The sequence below is a fragment of the Danio rerio genome, chromosome 7 (genome assembly GCF_049306965.1).
Source record: "Danio rerio strain Tuebingen ecotype United States chromosome 7, GRCz12tu, whole genome shotgun sequence".
Taxonomy (NCBI): domain Eukaryota; kingdom Metazoa; phylum Chordata; class Actinopteri; order Cypriniformes; family Danionidae; genus Danio; species Danio rerio.
Genome location: NC_133182.1, coordinates 69,194,725 through 69,205,000, shown reverse-complemented (window position 1 = coordinate 69,205,000; position 10,276 = coordinate 69,194,725). Strand labels below are relative to the sequence as shown.

General features: G+C 38.2%; 1 protein-coding gene across 10 annotated transcripts in view; it reads right to left on the bottom strand.

Moving 5' to 3' along the window:
- The window catches only part of pacsin3 (protein kinase C and casein kinase substrate in neurons 3), an 86,309-nt gene that overhangs the window by 58,517 nt on the left and 17,516 nt on the right, over positions 1-10,276 (bottom strand). For 2 of the 10 annotated variants that reach the window (XM_073906339.1, XM_073906343.1), the window contains exon 1: positions 6,271-6,330. The gene's annotated coding sequence lies outside the window, so the exon portion shown is untranslated. 10 annotated transcript variants of the gene reach the window in all.

Here is a 10,276-nt window from a genome sequence, read left to right as displayed (position 1 = left end):
TACAAAGAGTTTGTCATAATTGCAATTTAGTTTTACTTCAAATGTAAAATAAAAATGTGTAGCATTGTCTGAGAAAAAAAAGCAGTAAAAAAGCTATAATAATAAAAAAAAGCTCTGCTATTAATAATTTATCCTAAATAGCTTTTTTTTTCTCTTTTTGTGTGGGAGCCTAATGCAGCTAAATATATACAGATGCGATGGGACCTCTGTTTAGTTTATTAAAAATCATTAAAAATTTTCTCATTATCTTTGAGAAAAAAATAGTAATAAAAAAACACCTTGGCATTTATAATTTATCTTAAATCTGTTTTTTTTTTCTTTAAAAAAGTAAAAAAAATATATTGAATAATAATAATAATAATAATAATAATAATAATAATAATAATAATAATAATAAATTATATTAATAAAATGCTAAAAATAACAAATAAAAACAAACAAACGAACGCTACACCTCTACTGAAAAAACAACCATGGTTTTGCCTGTAGTGTTTTTCCTTGCATTCCTGTTTAAACTGTATTGTTGCATAATGCATACTTTCGCCAATTTTAAATACACATTGTTTGAGAACTACAAGGAAATGAAAAAAAAATGGAAAAAAAAGAACTAAGCATTGCCAACAATATGTGCAGAAGCAATTGAAGATGCCAGACACGCCCATTCCCATTCCCATAGAGCATGTCACACTCCAAGTACAGCAAGCAGCTGCGTCATGTTGAACTCCAGAAATAAATCAAAGCCCAAGAGATCCCGCCAAGCTGGAGAGAGAACACAGCACATCCTAATAACCATCTTCCATTAGCAGGCAACAATTTCCAACAGCTGAGAGCCCCATGGAAGAGAAGACCCTGAAGCTCTGACTGCATGTGTGAAATGCCAACTGTCACAGCCGCAGGTCAGAGAGCCTAGCAACAGGTAAATCAACACAATGGACGTGTTCACGAAGACTGTGAAATTGAAATACAAGCAGGGAGGAGTGCGGGTCATTTTGCATTGTACAGGGCTCTATTGTGTTCAGGTTTGGTCCATCACATCGATGTTGAAGAGCTCGGCACTCCCACGGAGATCCAAGCTAAAAACGAACATGTCTGGGGAGAGGCGTGACCACGGCAGCTGTAATTATACGGCTGTGCCAGCAAAACACTGGGAGAAGAGCAGGCCGTGGTTTGCAAAGCATGTGTAAGACAGCCTAGATGACAAACAACAAACTACAGTGAGTGTCATAAACAAAAATTAGGTCAATTGGAGAAAATGAGAATGATGCTTTTCATTGCAAAACTCACTCTCATCTATGTGGTTGCTATAGTGCAGGGTTGTCCAAACTACGGCCCGCGGGCCATCTGCGGCCCGCAATCAATTTTGTGGCGGCCCGCAAGACTTTTTATGAATATTAATAGAATCTGGCCCGCTATGCAAAAATGAACGTAATTCAATAAACACACCCGGTGAACCACCGGGTGTCGCTATTACACGCCTTCAATTAGGCAGCAGTTCTTGTTATGAAGTAAAACGAACCAAACAAACTGAACGAAACATAATTCATAATCACGTTTTGACGAGCCATGGCACAAGCAAGAAAATGTAAAATCAACAGCGAGTGCAGGAAATTTCAGTCACGATGGGGCAAAGAATATTTCTTCACAGAGGTCAGTGTAATATGTGTATGTTTAATTTGCCAGGAATCAGTTGCAGTAATGAAGGAATATAATATTAAAAGACATTATAAAATAAAACATCAGGCCTTCAGCTCTTACACTGGTGCCGAACAAGATCAAAAAGTAAAACAAATAGCAGCTGGCTTATCACCTCAACAACAGCAGTTTTTTTTCGTGCTAATAAAGTGCAAAAAAATTCTATGCTGGCTAGTTATGATGTAGCCCAGCTAATCGCACACCACAGGAAACCCTTCACTGAAAGAGAATTTATAAAGGATGAGTGTTGCAAGAGTAATTTGCCCAGAGAAGATTTAAGATTTTAAAAACGAAAGTCTTTCTAGAAACACAGTTGGACGGTGAATTAAAATAACAAATTAAAATAATTCCATAACACACACACACACACATATATACACATATACATATACACACACACACATACATACGTATGTATATATATATATATATATATATATATATATATATATATATACATACGTATGTATACGTATGTATATATATATATATATATATATATATATATATATATATATATATATATATATATATATATATATATATATATATATATGTGTGTGTGTGTGTGTGTGTGTGTGTATATGTGTGTGTGTGTGTGTGTGTGTGTATATATATATGTGTGTGTAATGTGTGTAATATATGGCCCGGGACAACTTTTTTTTTTGCATCTGGCCCTCGGCCCAAAAAGTTTGGACACCCCTGCTATAGTGATTACACCCTGGCAGCTGTAATTTACCATGCACAATGCCCATTCAGGACTTCACTGCAACTGATAACAGTCTAGGGGTGAGTCTCACTCGGTGATATATATGCTAGGTCAATGCATGGATGCAATCAGACATGACTGGAGCTAATGACACTGTGCTAATTGATTGTTTTGGGTATTTGTTCATTAATCAAGAGCTTGCTCTTGTAGGAGCATGATTATGGTGTAACACCTGTAGTTGGTGTCCTGAGGGGAAATCCTCCTGCCAACACAGAACAACAGTTTATCAAACTGGGTCCGGCCTAGTCAAAAGTACCACTGAAAGTGTTCATCACCAGGCCGTGGACCGGTATCGGTTCGTGGATCAACTGTTACCTGGCCGCACAATAAATCTTTAATTATTTCCATATTTATTATCCGAGTCTGAATGATCTTTTATTTAGAAAAAATGACCGTATTCTCCCGCCTCTCGGTCACTTAAGCGCCCAAGTTTAATCCACAAGCAGCAAAATAAGTAAGAAACAGATGTCTGTGCTAAGGGAAAAAGGCTCAATGAGGTACCTGTGAACTGCCAAGGAATAGATCCGCAACTTGTTTGTCAACCAATCAGGGGCCTCATGTATGAAGACTTGCGTTGAATTTATACTAAAACATTGCATACGCACAAAGCTGTGAATGTGCGTACGCAGTAAAAAATTCAGACGTATGAAACACTGCGCACGCGAAATTCCACACATATTCTCTTTGTACATCCGACTTAACGCAAAACTGAGCACACGTGCACGAGCGCAAAACCCCAACCTGGCTCCTCCTCCTAATATATATGGTAATGACTCTACTTTAGCAAAACCAAACGAAAAAGTAATGGCAAAAGCAAGCAAAAAGAGAAACTTTGAACAGAATGTGAATTGGAGGTGCTCCTTTCGCAGACCGGAGAAAAAGGGTGTTATTTGAAAAGTTTGTCCGCCAGAATTAATAACAAAAGAACAAAAATAGAGTGGGAGAGTTTAGCTGACGCGGTTAACGCAGTGGGTCTGAAAATCACACTGTGAGTGAATTAAAAAAATAAATGGTCATATGTAAACGTGTGAAACTTTGTAGTGTCTATTTAGGCTAAGTGCAAATAGCACACCTCGTTGGAATGAGCTAGTTGAGTGATTCCCACCCATCACCGTTTGATTGACAGAGACAACATAACTAAGGAGAGCGGCAAACAGCAGCGTGAGTGGTGTAGCTCGTAAAGCGCATGGCAACATGTTTTGACATGTTCGATCATGAACTCGAATCCAGCATCCAACTCATTTTCTTTGCCCCACTACATATCAGATTTTGCCTACTCTTCATCACAAGGAAGAAAAGTAGGAATAATTAATAAGTGTGTGTATTATGTTAAGCACATTTGAGCATCAAATATATTTCCGATTCGCGTAAGCAAATTAGTCTTCAGATGGCACCTTTATAGCAATGTGCGTGCAGTCGATCGCTCCGATTAAATTGGGAAAACCATCGACCGCTGCAAATTGCGCTTTAATACTTGGCTGGTCAACTGCATGGTATTGAAACCTTATATACCTGCTAGACATGCGCATAATCCCGTCCCATACAGCTGCCATTGCACGGCTCAAAGATAATTTGTAGTGTGCACTTTAACATAATTGCCTCTAGGAGTCGCTAATGGAAATAAAACAAACACACACAAGTAATGCCAGGCATGAAGTTGGCGTGGACCAACGCACACCCACGTTCATTTCATCGTTAGTAAATCCAGATGTGAGCGTGAAATCAGGTGTACTGAGAAAACGGTAGATGGTGACCTAGCAACCTTTGAACCGCCATATGATCAGGTAATCATTTTAAAGGTTAACGCAAAATTCGAAATCTCTCATAAAATGTAAACGTTCACTCCATAAAAAGTGCTACAGTGCATCATAAACCAGAGAGCATTAATGTTCACTAACCAGAAGTTATGAAGAAGAATGAAGCATAAACCTGGTGAACCAACTTATATACAAAATTACATGCAATAGATTTCAATCCTTGAGCCTCAAGGTGCGAAAAGACCTGAACGGATGAATGAAAGTTAGGAAAATAATTAAGTATTGCTTCTAATTGGTAAAATTCAATTGTGTCCAATAATATGTCAATTAGCCCAATCTTTATTTCCATTTTACTATGTCCTTTTTTTTTTTTTTTTTTTTACTGAATCATATCCCAAACCATATAGCAGTGACCCTAAAATCGAACCATAAGAAGCCTTGTTGCACCCCTAATGAGTTCAGACTGGGGTAATATTCTGTCAGTGCTGTGTGTACACTGTAGAACGAACCGGCGACAAGGGATTTCACACTGGATGACTTTAAAATAGGAGGAATTGCCGACAACATTGTTTTGGTCCACAAACTGCAACCAAAAGACATGCAGAAAGCAACGTGAGGTTATGTGGTATTTCTTTTGCTTTTAAATAAATAATGAGAAAGAAACCTTTAGTGAGGTTTTGCTCACATAGGTTTTGAAGGGAATTTACAATTTTTCTCAAACTTTTTTCTTTTACCACCCAGTTGTCGTATTGCTAAGGTGACACGTCAAAAAGACACCGATGCTTCTGCCAAATTTCCACTAGTTTTTCCTTTATTTCTCAAGTACAAATAGACCAAAAAAAGCCTGATTAACTTCTCAACCCAACCTCCTGCTGACCTCCAGATACCTATAGTGGATGCTGCTCTCCGATTGGCTGTAGGTGATTGCTGATGTTATTTTCAATCAGAACACATTTCAAACGGCATGATTTTAAATCACAGACAGCTCCAGATATTTGGCATGCCAAATATCTCACAAGGGTCGCACACTCATTGGCGATTCTCTCAGATCAAGTCTTTGATAGTTCACACTGTGTGATTGTTACTCACGTGAACGATTACCGATTTGCTCGGGATATCAGGCATTTGTCGGCGATTTCTCAAAACCTGTCAGCGAGTCAAAAATCGGGACTAAAACCATGCAATTGGCATAATGTGTAGGACTTAAATCCTGTCTTGGTTCCTTTTTTCGTAATTTAAACTCAATCAGCATAGCGACTAATGTGGTCAAGACCAGTCTGGAACAACTTTAGCTGTGTTTTCCCCTGGAAATGACTGTAAACCCTAGAATGTAGATGCTAGATTACCTTTCCCAGACAAAACAATCACGGTTCTATGATTTTCTAGTGCATATTTGGCTTGGATTCTTCCTACAGTGTTAATTTGTCAGAATGTTTTGTTTGATTTCAGACGTATGCACCTTTCTGCCTTGTTCAAAAATGTCTCTTTCTGAAACGTCAAGCATAAAATGTCTGTATAAGCTATGCAATATAATATTGAGATTTAGAGATCTGAACATTCCTTCATACACAAGCAAATCCTACACTGATGCTTGCCTGCTGACCTTTGAAACACTGAACAAAACAACGTGGCACAAACGTATTACCAGATTCCTGTTGCTGACAAAGAAACCTTGAGAACTACAATACCAAACCAGCTTTTGGAGAATAAAAGGACAAAAACGTTGTGAAATTCAAAACGTGATTAAATTAACATTACCCACCATGACTAAATCTACCCAGCTTTGTTGAGCTGTTGGGACTTACTTGATTTCCTTGTGCTATAGAACACGTCCAAATCCTCAGGGTTATTGGATTGAAAAGGCTTCAGTTTACAATTTACAATCCATGGCATACCCGCAATGATTTAAACGCTTATGGTATTGAAAATGTCAGCACGGTCAAAAAATAGACAGCAGCAGATGGCTGATCATGCATGTTATTTGTAATCTAGTGCAACGGCTTTAACCGGGCAACTCCCTTCCCCAAGAGGAGACAGATGTGCCGAACTTACATTTGTAGAAATGCCTCCAACAATGTGTTGCACAAGTTGCGCAGAGACTAACAGAGTGTCGGGGGGGGGGTTGCTTTTGGGGAAGTTTACATTTCATAGGTCGTTGACTTTGTTTAGATGTTTTTGCCAGATCAGGGGTAAAAGTCTGTCAGGTTAGATTATTACAAAATAGAGCATTTCTGCAGTCGCACAACTAGCTAAAAAGTAGCACAATTAAAAGACCAGAATCTATCAATCTAAATTATTGTAGTTAGTCATTTAATAAATAAAAATCCAAAAAAGTTTAAATTAATACAAGGGATGTTGCTCCCAGAGGGGAAACATCTATCATGATTGACTCGGATTTCTTTTCATTTCAAACCCGTATGACTTTTATTTCTTCGGCTGAATATAAAAGACATTGAAAAATTGGTTTTCTAAAATCTGTCTTAAAATTGTGTTTGGTACCTGACATTCTGCAGATGAATAAAAAAAATGCCATACAGGTTTCATTGAAATGAGTATAAGTAAATGATAACAACTTACATTTTTGGGTGGAGAATCCCTTTAATAATTCATCTCCACTACCTTAACGGCGCGCTTATTTCCAAAAAACACAAAGATATTAAAGGGCACCTAGGTTACCCCTTTTTTCAGATTTAATATAAGTCTTTTGCGTCTCTAGAATGTGTATATAAAGTTTCAGATCAAAATACCAATCAGATTTTTCATTATACCTTTAACAAGATGCTGTTTTATACTGATTTCCAGCAGGGGGTGGTTTTGTCGTACTGCGCCTTTAAGACGAGTCTTTCCCGCCTACTGTTTCTACGTGCCTCCTCCCTCAGCTGCGTCAGACAACAGACAGACTTAAAGGAAGAAGGTCTCACATAGCGTTTGTGAGAAATACTACAGTAAGAACTAACCTTTACTAATCAGTATTGTGAGGTTGCATTGATGAGTCACACACACACACACACACACACACACACACACACACACACACACACACACACACACACACACACACACACACACACACACACACAGATACACACGCGCACACACACACACACACACAGGCAGGCAGGCAGGCAGGCAGGCAGACAGACAGAGCGCGCTTAGCTTAGTTAAGGCTAACCTCAAGTACTGTGTGGATATCTGTTATGCTAATGTACAAAATAAACCTGATTTAACTTCCACAAACCGGGATTGAAGCGTCTTCTTTTATAATTGTAAAAAAAAACTTTTATAAAAGTAAAATGCTGTAATTAATTACACACTTACTCTGTTTTAAAACACTTTAAACATGTGAAACTTACTCTTAATCACATTTGATGATGATTGCTGATCCTAGCGAACAGAACAGACCTTTTATTCCCGGTTGCTTTGCGTATGTCTGCCTGGTCTTGTTGACATATACACGTGACTACCGGAACATGTTAATGCGCGCAGCTGTCAATTAATTCGGTGGGCGGGGAATTGAATTGAGAAAAAAAAAAAAATAAAATAAAATAAAAAATTCGCGCACCTACGTAATGGTGCGATCGATTTGAAAAAAGCTTAAACTGGCCAACCCTTTTTTTTTGTAGTTAAATTGAAAAAAAAAGGACTGGGTGTGTTCATATCACCCCAGTATGACGGTCTATACACTATACCAACACACAGATCTGTCCAAACAGCTTGAAAAGTAGATTTTTTACCACAGGTGGCCTTTAAGAGAAAATTGAATGCTCTTTTCATGTTTCTTTTTATCTACTGATTGCTAAAAAGATAAATGAAGGTAAAATATACAAGAGATCCATATGTTTTTTTTACAGACCAAAGACATACCTGTTCTTTTTTTTGTAATAGACGTACTGTTGTACGTTACAGGTTTTTTTATGTTTGGTAAGCTTCCCCAGTGATGGGTTGCAGCTTGAAGGGCATCTGCTGCATAAAACATATGCTGGATAAGTTGGCGGTTCATTCCGCTGTGGTGATCCCAGATTAATGAAGAGACTAAGCCGAAAAGAAAATGAATGAATGAAAAAGTTGTTGCACAGCATTGCCACGGCCAACTTGAATATTGTTGCTGACCATGTCCATCCCTTTATGAACAGTGTCCCATCTTCTGATGGCTACTTCCAGCAGGATAACGTGCCATTTTATAAAGCGCAAATCATCTCAGACTGGTTTCTTGAACATCACAAGGAGTTCACTGTACTCAAATGGCCTCCAGTCACCAGATCTCAATCTAATATAGCATCTTTGAGATGTGGTGGAATAGGAGATTCTCATCATGAATGTGGAGCCGACAAATCTGCAGCAACTGAAGCTAGCATGTCAATATGTGCCAAAATTTATAAGGAATATTTCCAGTACTAGTAAGAATTAAATCAGTTCTGAAGGCAAAATGGGGTCCAACCCAGTACTAGAAAGGTGTACCTAATAAAGTGGCAACTAAGTGTATGTTTTTTTTTATTTGAGTCATGGTCCAAGCCGGATGTGACTGAAACAATTTGACATAGTGATTCACAGAGCCAGTGTGAATCTTCAGACATGCCCTCCATTGAGTGCTAATGGCAACATCCCATGTGAATGGGGCACTACACACTGTGGCAAATTTGCGTATGCTCAGAGTGTGAACGGTCACATTTTTTGTAGCCTCTATAGCGTGGATGGAGAATGGCAGATGGAGAATAAAAATGGCAGCCATGCTTGGTTTTTAAAAAAATAAATAGTTAAAAAAAAACACATGTAAATGCAGCCTTACTGTCATTTTATAGGAAAAGCAGCATTAATATTTTGTAAAACCCCTCCTTTTGTGCCTCATTGGAGGATGTGAGCGATGAGATATAAAAAAAAAAGATGTTTAAGGTGGCATTAAAAACAAAACTGACATTGCCAGTGCTCTGTAGCACCACCTCTAAGATGTTTGGTAGAGCATGGCAGCACATTTGGAATCGATCAGAAGGCCATTTACTCCAGTTGCTAGATGTGGCTTTAAAACACAACTTGCGGCATGTGGCATTTGTTTGTATGACTCTCACACACAGATCTCCATGTCGCATACCTTCGCAAGCTGCATAAATGCATGTCCGCCAGTGACACACAAGAAGAAAACCTTTGGCTTGTGGGCCAGAAAATAAAAGACAAATACTGAAGAACCTGCAACCACAGACCCATGATTGAAAACAAAAGCTTCCGTCTGAGCAGAATGAGGCCATGGGAAGGAGGGGTTGAAGCTCTCATAAGCCCTGCTGGAAACTCGCAGTCATTAATCTGATTAATGTATACAAGACAACGGAGCGTCTACAATATTTCAACTGCAAAAAAAAAAACAAAACAAAAAAACACCCATTAATCCAAGCATACTATCTCCAACAAGGGCATTCTTTCCTAGGGGATCTTTACTCCTTACCAGCAAACAGCATGGGTAGGAAAACCAAATGCCACACAGACAGACAATATAAACAGTAAGGCCAGCTTGTTCTCAAGAAAGAAACCATGCAATCTGAATAGTCGGAAATTGTGAAGAGAAATAGTGACCTATTTTTTAGCCATGCTGATTAATCACACAGTATTTGGCCAGATGCATTGGAACATGCAGTAGTAACTGAAAGAAGAGTACTGTATGGAAGTGTTTTCCTTACAAAATTAAAATGAATATTCAAATGCCTAAAAAGACCAAAGAATAAATCAAACTCTCAAAACAACAACCCAAATGGTAAATCAAACACTGATCTTTTAGGCATTTGAATAGTAATTTTTGTTTTGTTAGGAAAAAACGTCCATAGTATTGTGCTAGCTACTCTAAATAAATAAATACAAATACTACAACAGCCTTTTAATATTAATAAAACTATGTTATAGGAAACGAACGTCCATAATAACGAAGATATTGTTTTACAAAAAATACAGTTCATATCACTTTAACCAAAGAGCTTAGAATGACCAAGAGGCGACACTCAATAGAACGTTCCATTGCAATAGCAGCGCCCAGCAACAGCCCTGGATTCCGCCATTCTGGAGTGAAAGCGAACGG